We start from the raw sequence: 16,363 nt of genomic DNA on the forward strand, positions 1-16,363 counted from the left end.
TCAAGACTGTAAGTATTGAATTGTATGAGTGGTAAGGTTTGAAAACTTCACAATGGAACAAAATTGTTCCATAAGTCTTTCTAGTGCACCCGTAAAGCATAACCGACTTAACGTTAAGGCTGGTTCACAATAACCCGGGAACGGAAACGACAACGAGAACGAGAACGGAAATAATGTTAAAATAAATGTATTTAAATGTGGGCATTCACAATAGTTAATTGTGAATGCTCACATTTAAATACATTTATTTTAACAATATTTCCGTTCTCGTACCCGTTATCGTTTCCGTTTCCGGTTTATTGTGAACCAGCCTTTAGAATTAAAGATTCGTAGTTTGATCTTCAGTCGCAACTGATTTGAGAGCCAAATCGGACGTTAATAAAATTCGCAAAATAACAAAGGAGAAGAATTGTTACGAATCGAGTAAAACGTGTAATGAGAGTTGTTTCATCTTCATAACACTCATTTTTCTATTCACTATACTTGCACAATTATTGTCAGACTGAAAAGATAATGTAGGCTTCAAATAAAATGCGTGCTCTATGTGCTTAATTGGTTGGAAAATCTGCATTTCTAAAGCGTTACTTCAGCAAGCTTTGAACAGCTGTGATGGATTGGGAGGGTATTGTTTCTGAAGCAGATACGACCTATTTGCAAATCGATATTTATATGCAGTGAAATACAAGTGTTCAGCTATTAAAGAAGAGTTCAATCCGTATCTGGGTAGATTTTAGTTCCCATTTGTCGAGTATGTATTTGATTTGTGTTCGTTCATTGGAAGTGTAACATTACGAGCGGGCATTTTAAGAGGATTTTATTTCTGGGTTCGGAGAGGATATTCTGTCTACTGATGATGAACTATTTCGGTTCAGAATTTAGAACGAGCGAATTAAAAATATGGGAAAGTATAGCTACAGTACGTCAATCATTAAAACTATAAAAATTCATAAACAGTAGTCGTCTGAACATAATCATTTAATAGTACATTATGCAACGAGCCTATAATGAAGGTAATTAAGAAGCGATTATGGATATTTATGAAACGAGCGCAAGCGAGTTTCATAATTTTCATACGAGCTTCTTAATTACCATTATAGGCGAGTTTCATACGACTTTTTATGCTCGACTATATTTCTAACTTGATATTATTAATTTTCTTTGTATCTGATCTTGACCAATGTCCCGTATGTTGTGAGATGTGCGCAGACGCGAAAGTATTGATTTTTTCCGAGGAACAGATGTCCACATTGACCTTGCTAGGCCATAAGAACCTACAGAGATAACATTGAAATTAAATTAGACATTGAAAAACGAGATGACAAATTGAATTTATTTGAATATTATTTACAATTAACGTTAATTATTATAGTAACAGAACATAACCTTCTGCGACAGTATTGGATTTCCAGCCTCCGTGACTTCTCGCTAATTCTCTTTCGATTGCATATCCGAGAATAATCGAAACTTGCGGTTTTATAACGGTAGAAAGCTGACTTGTCATTGGCTGAACAGTTGTAACCTGAGTCGTCATTGGCTGAAAGACCTGACATTTAATGAGTAGGTGTACTTAAATGGCATGCATTAAAGGTCTGCTACCAGGTGTATAATTACTACATTTCGGCATGGTCGAGCATAAATTACATTTATAATCTTCTTCGGTTTCTGAAGACTAAATGTGCCCAGATGTCTGTTGTTTATGAATTTTATAATTTTAATCATTAATGAATTGAACGACGGAAGAGACAAGAGGAAGGGGTAGACCATAAGAATGTTGGAGTTCAACAGAGCATGCAGAGAAAAGAAACTGATGATGATCCTATGGACAGCAGATTGGTTTGGGTTGAAGTAGAACCACTGCATAATTAAATATTCCTAGTAATAAGAAAAAAGATTAATGTAAATTTAGATGTGAACACTATTAAATAAATCTGACTTCATTTGTCTATCTCTAAGATACTACAGTCCCGTCGCTCTTATTTCGGCAACCAATCACGTTGCAGATAGGCTGCATTTAAACGTGTGCGTCTTGTGATTCGCTCCCGATGATGTTATGCATTTCCTAAGGCTCGATAAATACTTAATATAATCGGCCGCCATTTTGGCTCTTTCGTTGGCGTTCGCAGAAAGCACACGAGGACGTTATTTGCCGCTAAATCATTTGCGTTTGATTTAGTATCATAGGAGCTACGACATGATTCTCTAAATATCTGTATTTTAAAAGATATCATTGTTCAGCCCTCCATAATAAAATTTCGTACAACAATCTACTTGCTGAATTTAATTTAATGTCTCTTGCCAGTCGTAGATAACTTGCTGAGCAACTTTTATTGTATAAAATATTCACGGTCTACTGGATAATAGTGAAATATTATCACAAATCCATATTAACGCTAGACCATCACATTTAAGAAACTGTCAATTGTTATATTATAAAAAACCAAACATAAAAATTCACCAGTGTTAAAAATGTGTTCAAATTTGAATGAAATATGTAAAACATGGGATCTAGATTTCTGCATTTCTTACATGGAATACAAACATTTTCTTATTAATATACTGACGGTAGTTGATTTTATATAATATTGCTATTTGTTACTCTGTAATTTGCCAATTATAGCTACATTTTACATTTTTGGCTATGATATCTATATTTAACTATTTTTCATTTATTTTATTTTGTATTTTTCATTTATATCTATATCTGTATCTCTCATTTAGGTAGTATCTATTTGTCTGTTCTTTTTTTTTTTTCTTTCCTTTCCTCATTTTCCATTTTAATTTGTATTTACACTTGTATCTGTTTCATCACTTTTTTCATATTATCTATGTTTTTTTTTTTTTGTAAACGAATATCTTGTCTATTGTAATTGGGGCTTGCCCTGTTACAGGCATAAATAAATAAATAAATCTATACTAATAATAAATCTGTAGCCAAAATTTTTCTGGTAATTTTCGATTTTCTAAAAATAATTGGTGTTAACATGTATAATTAACCATCCTGAAACCGAAAATCGCTCTTTTGAAATTTTTGTTTGTCTGTCTGTCTGTATGTTTGTTACCTTTTCACGCGACAATGGCTGAACGTATTTCGATGAAAATTGGAATATAAATTAAGTTCGTTGTAACTTAGATTTTAGGCTATATGGCATTGAAAATACGTTATTTAAAAGGGGGGTTATAAGGGGGCTTGAATTAAATAAATCGAAATATCTCGCTTATTATTGATTTTTATGAAATATGTTACATAACAAAAGTTTCTTTAAAAATGATTTCTGATACGTTTTACTCTTTGAAAAATTTTGATAGGACTGATATTTAATGAGATAAATGAGTTTTAAAATTAAAATAACTGCCATCTAAGGCGGTGTATTGAAATAAAAAACAAATGACTTCGTCTATAAGGGGCCTTGGACACAACAATCGAAAGCTATGAAACATAGCCTACAGACAATGTTTTTTGTGTTTCTATGAAGTAATATAGGAAGCTAAATTAACCGATTTGTATAATTAATTATTATTTCATCATTGGAAAGTGTAGTTTCTCTGGATGGACATAATGCTATTACAGTAACTTGTGTAACTTGTAACTTGTGAGTGAATTGAGGACAGGTAAGATTAAAATAGCTTCTTATGCACAGAAAACTTGATAGGTTATTCTGTATACTCATTTCCTGTATTTCTTAAAATAATGTTTATGAACATATTCATTTTTATCTCAGAGAATTAACGAACAACGAGAGTGTATTGATTTAGTATGCAGTAATAGTACGTTAGCTTAGCAATCCATTATTTTATAATTCAAATTTTAACTATGCTCAATTGAATCGTGTTAAAATACATAAAATATATATGCAATAAATGCAATGCAAAAAAATTGGGTAATGAGCCAAGCAGATTATGTTGCGCTGTTGTAAAAGCTGTTCCTCCTGAGATTCAAGAGCTCCCACAACAAATTAAAAACTTTCTAATTCGAGTACATCCGTTATCAACACACTATTTACATAATATAATATAATATAATATAAACATAATAATAATAAATCTGTAGCCAAAATTTTTCTGTTAATTTTCGCTTTTCCAAAAATAATTGGTAATAACAATTAAGAAACATGTTAAAGGAATTGTCATTGCACCAAATGAGTGGTCTCTGGACCAAAATGATCGCATTTTAATATTTTAAATACAATTTAAATTAAGTAACATATTAAACGATTTATCCTTCTATCAAACACGAATGTTCCCTGGATCAAACGTCCTATTTTAATTATGTAATTACTTTATATTTATTTATAACGGGTAAAGCGGAGCGCACGGGTACGGCTAGTAAATAAATAATTAAATAAATAAATAATGTTTAACGGTGTAGCAAATAGATTCCTCGTCTGGTAGCTCGGCAACGAAAGAACAAAAATGGCGAACAATACTACGTACCTAGACTTTATAGAGCCTTCACTTCCTAAGGTGTAAGCAAAGAGGAGGAGTCACGCCGGGAATAAGAGCGTCGCGACTATAAATATAAATATAAAGATTACTGATCAGCCTTCTTTCTTTCCAATCCATATCTGTTTTATTAAGGATCCCGTCAGTCCATTCCAATCCACTCTGTCAAACGCCTTTTCTAGGACCACAAATACTATATACACTTCTTTATTCTTTTCGAGGTATCTTTCACCAGCCACCGGCGTGGCTCAGTCGGTTAAGGCGCTTGCCTACCTTCCTGAAGTTGCTCTCGGGCGCGGATTCGATCAACGCTTGGGCTGATTACCTGATTTGTTTTTTTCCGAGATTTTCCCCAACCGTAAGGTGAATACAAGTAATCTATGGCGAATCCTCGACCTCATCTCGCCAAATACCATCTCGCTATCACCAATCTCATCGACGCTAAATAATCTAGTAGTTGATATAGCGTCGTTAAATAACCTACTAAAAATCTTTCACCAATAGCTCGTAGTAGTCCAATTGCAGCCCTCTAGCCTTTTCCCTTCCTGAAGCCAAATAGTTTAGCTGTTCGTCCATCTTGAGTGTATAAACGTCGATTCAGTATTCGCAGAGAATATTTGCTGAGTGCGATATCTGGCTGATAATCCTGAACTCGTTACATTTCTTGGCAGTATGATAAAGTACTGAAAAGTTTTAATTTTCACTATTGGATAACTTTGCATATCAAATATGTTATTTCCTAGATGGCAAGCAATAAGATATACTGGGACATCATTTTATTTTTACTTCAATTTTTATTGTACCTGAGTTTTTGTATGTACTTCACTTCCACCCCTTCTACTAATGAAGTTCAACCTTCCTGCACACAGATTTAAGACCGCATATACACTCATAGTAGCCTTACGGTCATAGTAAACAGTACGTTCCAGAAATATGTTCGCGTTTTCCAGTGACGAAAAAGCTTTCAATATTGAATCATTTTCGCACAGGTACTGTCGTCCATTTGCCTACGTCGTAACCCGGTTTCCCCGACCTGCTTTTATTCGCCAGCTGGTGGCTGGGCTGTCTTACCTCTTTTCTCAGAACATTAATTTCTGTTAGGAATTGGACACCTACGTAATATTATACAACTGTTCAAAACAACTTAAATAAAAGGGCCTCGTTAAGTAATTAACTGTCACGTGATTTCCTCCCTTTCTACGACGCTGCGACGTAGCCACTTGGACGGACAGTAGATAGCATATCAGAGTAATTTTATCTTTTCGGATCGGGCAGAAGTGAAGATTGAATTTACAGTACGTAAGGTCTCTTTTGTAGAATAAGTACAGAATTATTTCAACATGAGTTACTAGTACGAAGGACGAAACTGGTAATTGGGATTAGGTACAATAGTCTATAGTGCGATAATATGCACAAAATAACTGAAGCCTGTATCGAAATGAACGGCCACCATTTTCAAAAATGTGTTTAAATATCCATATTATGATTATTTTTCAATTTAACTTCATTCTCTATATTGTACGCTAATGTGCTCTAGACAGTATAATATACACTGCATAATGAATACGTCTACATGGACAGCTCAGTTCGTGAGTAAAAACACTCATTGTTAATCTGTACTGTATTTTGATTAAACAAAAACCTAATGAAAATTATCACACTCAAAAGCGCGATATTTCCTAGTTTACGTAAATGGATGAACTACTTTTCTTCCCTCCTATACCTATCAAAGTGATTTGTTTGTATATTACGTCAGTATCATCGAACTCCAGTTGTGGAAAGAGGTAGCAAACGGCGTTGATCTAAAGGTATGGCCAGGTTAATATAAAAAAGTTAGTAAAAATAAAATGATGTCCCTGTAGTAGTCAAAATAATGTAGCCGGTACATGAGTTATCTGCAAAATACAGTAGGTGGATGTCTGGATGCTCACTTAGCATTCGAATTTTTAATGGGGTATAACCTCATTTATTAATACTCATCTATTTATTGTCTCAAATTCCTCATAACATAATAATTATATGTACGGTACATATAACATGTTCTTTAGACAAACATTTCTGGGACTAAATGAATACTGTTACGTCACTATCTCGCGATCTCAAAAGCCGATAAACTTAAACCATACGATGACATCACTGTCATAAGTCGACTGCTGTGCATTTTTTTTCAGACAAAATAACAATGCTTGAATTCTTTGGGTAATTTTGTCTTCCCTATCATTTTAATTCTGTCACTGGTCCATTAACGTACATAACTCCATCATCTTTCAATTGCCTCGGTAGTTGAAGAGACATAAAATAAATCAGGAATTACCAATACAATCTGTTTTAAGAATAGATATATTTCGTGGAATTGCATGCAATTCTGTCCAAGAGATGCATAGCAACAGCTGTAAACAAGATAACAATCAAGAAGAGTCTTGCGTCATTGTGTTACATTTATCTTCATTCAAAGAATTAATTATCAATATTTTTGCGTGCCTTGACTGTCACTTGTTCCAACTGGAAAACCTAATTCCTACAGACGTAATATTTTTATATCTTATCATGGAATAATAATCTTTATTACGACAGCAAAAAAAGCACATATATTTATAGTAATATATGAGGGAAAAAAAACGTAATTTAAGTTGTCACTCTTTGTGTATTTGCTCTTACTTTCTCATAAACTGAAATACACAGAGTGAAGAGTAAGTAACATCATTAATTTCAGGGGGTTATTCTTTGAGATATTTCAAACAGAAATATTTCATTCAATTTTGTTTTCTTTCCGAGATATTTTTTGTTTTTATTTTAAACATATAGCGCATTTTGGGAAAACCAAAGTTTTCATTCCCAACATGCTCAGCCAATTTACGAAAGCAGTGTATTATGATAATACAGTATATCAGTGGTCGTCAGCACTCGCTGAAATGGGTAAAGGGTAAGCGGAGCCGTCCCGTGTGCCCCGTTGTGCAGCAGGAAGCGGTAGAGAGCATACCCGCTAGCAGCTACGAGTGCTCCATAGTGCAGTGTGTTCTCCGCGGGTAACAGATGCTAGCCCCAGGGTGCTCTGTGCTGATGACCGCTGCAGTATATGATTGAAATAATTTTAGTTTTGTCCTTTAAATGTGCAAAAATTTGATCCGAACAAATGTGACATTTTAAAATGCTTTTTCAGAACGAAAAGTTACATTTATTCAGACCAAATTTCTGCAAATTTAAAGGACAAAACTGAAATTATTTCAATCATTTATTATCATAATACACTTATATCTTAAATTGACTGAACATAGTGGGAATTAAATCAATGTCTTTCCCAAAATTCGGTATGAAATGTTTCATATAAAACAATTTTTAACTCCAAAGGAAGCAAAAACGAGCAAGAACTATATTGAACTTTTTTTGTTCGAAATATCTCAAAGAATAACCCCCTAAAATTAATGACATTACTTACGGTTCTTTCTGAATAGGCAAAATTTTGTGATCCTATAAAAAATTAACTTCGAAGACTTTCATTAAATTTTCACAATTCGTGGCATCGAAAAAACTGTTTTGAGTCTACGTACAACTTTTTCTTCTTAACTGTAATGGATTTTGTTCACAGCCATTACCTCCGAGTCATTTCATTCGAGTATGATGATGATGATGATGATGATGACGATGAGTTACTGTCAAAGAAAAAACTACTTTTGTAGAACTAAAGGCTGGTTCACAATAAACCGTTAACGGTAACGACAACGAGAACGAGAACGGAACTATTGTTAAAATAAATATATTTAAATGTGAGTATTCATAATTAACTATTGTGAATGCTCATATTTAAATGCATTTATTTTAACATTATTTCAGTTCTCGTTCTCGTTGCCGTTTCCGTTCCCGGTTTATTGTGAACCAGCCTTAATAAAATACTCGTATATTCTTTTTTTCTTCGTCATACTTATACTTCACCTGCCTTCCCATACAGACTTACAATCCAATGCGTTGTAGGGAGCCACCGCTGTAGGGAGCCACCGTTGATTAAACACACAACAGCATATAGCAAAGAACAAACACACAGTTCCGTGGACGGAAGATAAATGTCTTCCATTACCTAAGCCAAAATCGAACCACGGACCACCTGCGAATCTCATACGCTATTCAGAAAGCCGAGGAGGCGACAGAATAATGTAAATATACAAGATAAAACTAAGCAAGATATGGCAACGCAGCCTTTTGCGGTACACACACGCGAACTACGACCTGTGTTTTCATTAAGTTAATGGATACAATAACAAACAGTGGATCAGTGAGTAACCTCTTTCTAAACTGGCGAGAACTGTAACCCCATTGTAATATTGATATTGATGTATTTGTCAGCACCTACGTACGCATACTTGCTCTATTTGACTCAAGTGGATCTTAATAATTCCTTAATACAGGCGCACGTGTAACAGACATCGTGGATAAAATGGTTGAGATGTGGTAGATGTTTTGCATGCAATAGTAGCTAAATTAAAAATAAAAAAATGAAAGAAACGAATGTCATAATATGGATTAGTGATTCTCAATGGGGGCCGCGGACAAAATAATAATAATAATAATAATAATAATAATAATTACTTACTCACTGGCTTTTAAGGTACCCGGAGGTTCATTGCCGCCCGCACATTAGCCCGCCATTGGTCCCTATCCTGTGCAAGATTAATCCATTCTCTATCATCATATCCCACCTCCCTCAAATCCATTTTAATATTATCTTCCCATCTACATCTCGGCCTCCCTAAAGGACTTTCTCCCTCCGGCCTCCCAAGTAACACTCTATATGCATTTCTAGATTCGGCCATACGTACTACATGCCCTGCCCATCTCAAACGTCTGGATTTAATGTTCCTAATTATGTCAGGTGAAGAATACAATGCGTGCATTCTGTGTTGTGTAACTTTCTCCGCTCTCCTGTAACTTCATCCCTCTTAGCCCCAAATATTTTCCTAAGCACCTTTTCTCAAACACCCTTAACCAATGTCCCTCTCTCAAAAAGTGAGAGTCCAAGTTTCACAACCATATAGAACAACGGGTAATATAACTGTTTTATAAATTCTAACTTTCAGATTATTTGACAGCAGACTGGATGATAAAGCTCCTCAACCGAATAATAACAGGCATTTCTCATATTTATTCTGTGAATAATAATATTAATAATAATAATAATAATAATAATAATAATGTTAATAATAATAACAGCAATAATGGTATCTATCTATCTATCTATCTATCTATCTATCTATCTATCTATCTGTCTGTCTGTCTATCTATCTATCTATCTATCTATCTATCTATCTATCTATCTATCTATCTATCTATCTATCTATCTATCTATCTATCTATCTATCTATCTATCTATCTATCTATCTATCTATCTATCTATCTATCTATCTATCTATCTATCTATCTATCTATCTATCTATCTATCTATCTATCTATCTATCTATCTATCTATCTATCTATCTATCTATCTATCTATCTATCTATCTATCTATCTATCTATCTATCTATCTATCTATCTATCTATCTATCTATCTATCTATCTATCTATCTATCTATCTATCTATCTATCTATCTATCTATCTATCTATCTATCTATCTATCTATCTATCTATCTATCTATCTATCTATCTATCTATCTATCTATCTATCTATCTATCTATCTATCTATCTATCTATCTATCTATCTATCTATCTATCTATCTATCTATCTATCTATCTATCTATCTATCTATCTATCTATCTATCTATCTATCTATCTATCTATCTATCTATCTATCTATCTATCTATCTATCTATCTATCTATCTATCTATCTATCTATCTATCTATCTATCTATCTATCTATCTATCTATCTATCTATCTATCTATCTATCTATCTATCTATCTATCTATCTATCTATCTATCTATCTATCTATCTATCTATCTATCTATCTATCTATCTATCTATCTATCTATCTATCTATCTATCTATCTATCTATCTATCTATCTATCTATCTATCTATCTATCTATCTATCTATCTATCTATCTATCTATCTATCTATCTATCTATCTATCTATCTGTGTGCTGGGCAACAGCCCTTGGCCAATAAAAGTCCAGCACAGTGATATAATTAATACAATAAAATGAACAACTATGGTACAAAGTAACTAAATAATTCAGATAAAACAAAATGAAGAACAAAGATTACAATGTTTAATTTACAAGAAGTAATACTATTATATTTTATGGAAAGGAAGTTGATTTTACAGAAATTATTACCAATTTGTGTAGGAAGATTATGCAAATAATATTAAGCGAAGATATTACCATGTTCTAATACTTCCATACATTGAATGGATAGAAATAGCCTAGATGTAAGTTAGAATTTTTAATACATCTGAAGACCGGACACGAAGATTTAGAATTTCTAATACAGGGTGTTTCAAAAATACAGGGCATAATTTCAGGTATGTATTTCCCACATGAAGACAATCAAAATAGTTCATTACAACATGTGTCCGGAAATGCTTCATTTTCGAGTTATGGCCTTCACAACATTGAAATTCACCGGAAAGGTTTTTCTTTCCGCAGGTCGTTGTCATTACAGAAGATGTTCAAAATGTCCACCTCCTGCTTGAATACAGACCTCACATCGATGTCTCATCGACCTGCGAACACGATCCCAAACTCCAGGAGTATTGCGTATGTCCTCAGAACATGCCACAATTCGATTCCGAAGGGATTCCAAATCAGGCACCGGAGACGAATAAACCAATGATTTTAAATGGCCCCACAAGTAGAAATCGAGAGGGTTCAGATCAGGTGAGCGTGGAGGCCAAGCAATTGGTCCACCTCTACCTATCCATCGATCAGGAAACCTTCGATCCAAGTACCGGCGAGCCGTACGACTGAAGTGTGCAGGAGCGCCATCATGCAAGAAGTGAATGAGTTCACGATTGATCAGTGGAGTGTCTTCTAAAACATGAGGTATGGTTCCGGTGAATTTCAATGTTGTGAAGGCCATAACTCGGAAATAAAGCATTTCCGGACACATGTTGTAATGAACTATTTTGATTGTCTACATGTGGGAAATACATACCTGAAATTATGCCCCGTATTTTTGAAACACCCTGTATAGAAGAGTTTGTGATGTCTATGTCCTTCATAGGAATACGAAGGCTGACACTGTTTAAGAGAGATTGACAATTAATGTCACCTTTAAGGACCTTACATAAGAGTAAGTAATCGAGATCATGACGTCTGGCATACAAGCTTCGACATTTAATAATAATAATAATAATAATAATAATAATAATAATAATAATAATAATAATAATAATTTGTTTACTCTGTTCTATGAAAATTAAAAAATAAGACTATTTTACATTTAATAAGGACATAATATATTAGTTTCTTTTTAAACTGATACAGAATTTGATATTGCTCTGTTCTGCATTCTGTTTCAGTGTTTTTCAGACTTTTGGATGAGACCCTTTTTTTCCCTCACATCATTTTCTTGCAGCCTTAAGTTTACAATATAGAACATGTCAGTGTGAAATTTGATTTATTTTAAAAACATTACAACGATCTAAATGGAATAAGATTAGGTCATTAGAATATAGTTAATGAATATAAGTCTGGAGTAACTTATACTTTAAACTGTTAATTATGCAAAAAATCAAACAATATTATCACCTACCCTGCTCAACATCTACTAGGAGGATTTAGTGAACTGATTCCAGAACTTGGGAGGAGTGATAGTAGGGGGAAGAAGAATAAAGTGCATAAGATTTGCTGTTGATATGGCGTTGTTAGTAGAAGAGGAGATGATAGTAAGGGATATGCTATTGGAGCTAAATGACAACTGTGAGCAGTATGGAATGAAGATAAATGCAAACAAGACGAAGACCATGGTCATAGGAAGAAAAATAAAGAAGGCAAACTTGCGAATTCTAAATGAAATACATACCTGAAGTGGTTATTAGGATGACAACCTGTAAGCTATGAAGATAGCTAATAAAATAATTCTAGTTGCAAATTACAGTAATTTTCCAGAAGCTGTCAATATTCCATAGGTCGTTTTTTCACTTATGTTAAATTGCGTTTATCAATAAGAAATTAAAATGCAATTTTTTATTTCTATTATCTCTCCCTTTTTTCCCCCATCTTCCGTTTCCTTTCACCTTATCTCTCTCCTTTCTCTCTGTATCCCTCTTCTATTATTTTATTTTTATTTATCTTATATTTAATTTCACTACAAATTTTTTATTTAACTTACCACACACACACAGTCGCCGGGGTTCGATCTGATAACCTTTCGATTTATTTCGATTTATAGTTTTATAGTCAGACACGTCAGATGCTTTGATGCTTTGCCACTACGCTATGAAGGGGTTAGATAGACCTAGCTGTCGTTTTTGAACTTACTTTATTGTATGGGCTATTCCATTTCAAATCGACCGAAATATAGAGAAAATTGACCTTGCAATTTTTAAATAGAATGAAACTTTTTCTGTCCGTTAACAACTGTGATACAATCCTTTGTGCAAAGTTTGAGGCATCAGAACTTCATAGTATTTAAATTTAAAATATTTAAATTTATCGTATTTTCATAAAATTAGCAAATTTTAAACTGTTGTGGCTCCGAAACCCTTTCGCCCAATGATCAAAATCATGGTTTATTTTGATGCTGAGAAATTAAAGTTTATATTGACATGCAAATAGTTCTTCTTACTTTTTATGGAAATGGATAAATTTAGATTTTTCCTCATTAAGACGCCTTTGGCTAGGAAAAAATATTTTTAAAATATATAGTTAGATTCCGCTTTGAAAGTACAAATAAACACATATTTTTTACTGATGGTATGTTGATAAGAAAGTATTGAAAATATCAAATAAATAAAATAAATAGTACGCGTGTGAACTAACCAGCTGACTGTGAGACGGGAGGTAGCCGAGACAAGCAAGGCCAGGAGACAAACACGTGATGTGTCGTCTAGCAGTCATGGCTGTGCTAGCTTTATCACAAGTTTTCATAAACACAGGAGTAAAATGACGCCCAACGCTTGCTTATCTTCAGCTCTCGGCCAGTGCGTGCGGTACTGCGCCGTTCAAGTCTAGGCGTATGAAAAGAAATTATTTAATACCCTCGAAACTTATTGCCGAACTACTAAGCAAACCATGCCGAATCCCTCTTAATAATGCAAGGTTTTTTCTCAATATTTGTTAAATTTTTACAAATTGGCAAAAAGCCTAAAAGTAAGTAAAATCAGATTATCTGTCTCTCTGTATACAATAAAAATAAGGATTACTTCTTAACATAACCTACAAAATGTCAGCTTCAAAATGAGCTCCCGTTCAATGTTCTGCAGTAAACGGTTCCAGAGTTCTGAGCCCTGAAAGAGGCTTTTTTTTATAAAATACGCTAAATTTGTCGCTCAATAGTACGAAAACCGTTTGACTTTCGATAGTATATTTTTGAAAATGCACTGTCCTCAGCACCATGTATAAATAGGGAAAAATTAGAGTATTAAAAAAATGCGAGGTTTTTTACTGATCGATTTCATATGGAATAGCCCGTACGTTTTCGTTCTCTTATATAAATCTAAAAAAGTGAAACAAAAGAGGACACAAAATTGTTCAGACGAAATATATACTGTACATTGTCAGCAATGTATTACACTTACGGCTCGCGACAGGATCATCTTGGCTGTGAGATAAGTGCGCATGCGTGGATTGCGTTAATAAAAACCTAAATTAACCAAACCTAACCTTCGTATATGCTAATTTGTTTGTTCTAAATGCCGAAGAGTTCATCCCGTTCATAAAAAGCATTGTAAGCATGTATCCCGTAAAAGGAATTGGTGCAGATTTTGAAGAGGAAGACAACTTGTACAACGCAGCGTGCGACATTGAAGACGGGAATACAATAGAGTAAGGTAAGTGCAAAAACGATATGAGGAACATCGATAGCTTCAAGGAAATTACCCAGATTATTATTGGTTTAATAGAAAACTAACTTTATTTTCTAAAATACAGTCAGGTAAGTACAAAAACTCCTGTGCTTCGTATAACACATTCATATGCATAAATAATGACAGACAGGTAAATATTTGTATGCATAAGTTACAAAAAATGACAGCAGGCGACGATTGACCGGTCGATAATGCAGGTACCGGTAATAAAGCAGCAGCCATGCTCTTTCCTATATACCGAACACAATTACCGCCATAATAATATTAGCTTTCAATCATTTATAGATATTAATGAAAAATGCGCATTAACTTCTATGCAAATGTGCTTTTGAATAAGTTCATTACGATATCAAAGCAGCGATTTACTACAGACTTCAAACCAGTTATACATATTTTTACAATTCTAACCTCACCATGTGTCTACTTGCTATGAAGCAAAAAACTTATGGAACTTACAAGACTTACTTCAGTGCCGATGAAAATCTGGAATAGCTCATCGCTGCACACTTCTTTCTTGACTTCTTATCATAACCAATATGCAAAACACACACTCCAATTTCACTCAAAAAAATGTACTACAATCTTAACGAATTTCTGAACTTAAAACGACAGTAAACTATTAAAAATAAAACAAACGAACAAGTACAAGCTTCTCATCTCTCGAATGTGAATATAGTAGTTCATTGCAAAGAGCGTAAATCAATAAGATACCTTTACAGATTTAAGTCATGGTTACTTAAACACATAAAGAAAGTTGAATACAGGTGACCTTCACAGTAGCGGCATTGTCGAAGGTTACACCAGCGAATAGGGATTATAAAGAATGGACACTGAGCGAATTTTCCTGTGTTTTGTTTCTCTGTGCGCCAGCGGCTAGTTCCACTTTCAAGCGCTAGAGGTAGTGTAATCGAGCATACGCTAAGATAATTGAGAATAGAATTAAGATACAGGATCCAAACATCGCCTACCTTATTGCATAATCCAGTAACGCTTTGCTTCAAATAAATTCAAGTTAACAGCTTTTCCTTATTTCTCAGTGACAAACTAGTTGTAATAATAATATTTTATATTTCAGATATCATAAATTATATTATAAAATAATATAATACATTATAAAATTAAGTATCGAATTCGTTTAATATTTGTATATAATATAATATAATATAATATATGGTTTTACTTCTCGTAAGAGTTTTGTTTTTCCATTTTCAGCGCTATCAAATCATTACATATTTTAATTGTTGTTGGGGGTCAACGTCTGAACTCTCATTATAAAGGAACTCTAGAGTCTAGACATTACAGTTAATGAGGATTTATTATTTTATGGATCCAATTTATTTTATTTGAGTACATAATGTACCTAGATGTATTAATTGTATGTGTTATATTTCCGCTGTGTCGACTGCTAGCTGGTGTGATGTCAGCGCCAACTCTAGGGAGAAAGCAGTATCTGACGCTCTAGCTGGCTTGAAGGTCATTGAAATCGGTCCGGCTACATCAAAGGTACCGACGCGAAGTGTCCATTCTTTATAATCCCTATTCGCTGGTTACACGTTACACTGGAACAGAGAATCGTACGAGCCTGTCGAGTTCTTGACTCCTTTTGTAACATATACATCGTTTATTTCTAAAACAGCACAAGTGACAAAAACAAAACTTTTGGGAAACAAAAACTATTTAGTTTCATTGATTTTATTTTAATTGTCAAATTGTATTTAACAAGTGATATTAGTTGCTAAATATGAGTTTTATTCACCATTATTATGTTTTATAATACATGTTAAGTCCCCAAAAAAATTTAAATTAATTAGGATGTTATGAGGTTTTTCCAACAAATGAACTGAAACTAAGCAAAACATTGCCTTCTTCCAAGTATTAGAGTGAATAAAAGTAAGTATGAACAACCTTTATAATCTATGTAAAATCTACAGTATAAAATCACAAAAAAAAATTAAAGTTT

The sequence above is a fragment of the Periplaneta americana genome, chromosome 14 (genome assembly GCF_040183065.1).
Source record: "Periplaneta americana isolate PAMFEO1 chromosome 14, P.americana_PAMFEO1_priV1, whole genome shotgun sequence".
Lineage (NCBI taxonomy): Eukaryota > Metazoa > Arthropoda > Insecta > Blattodea > Blattidae > Periplaneta > Periplaneta americana.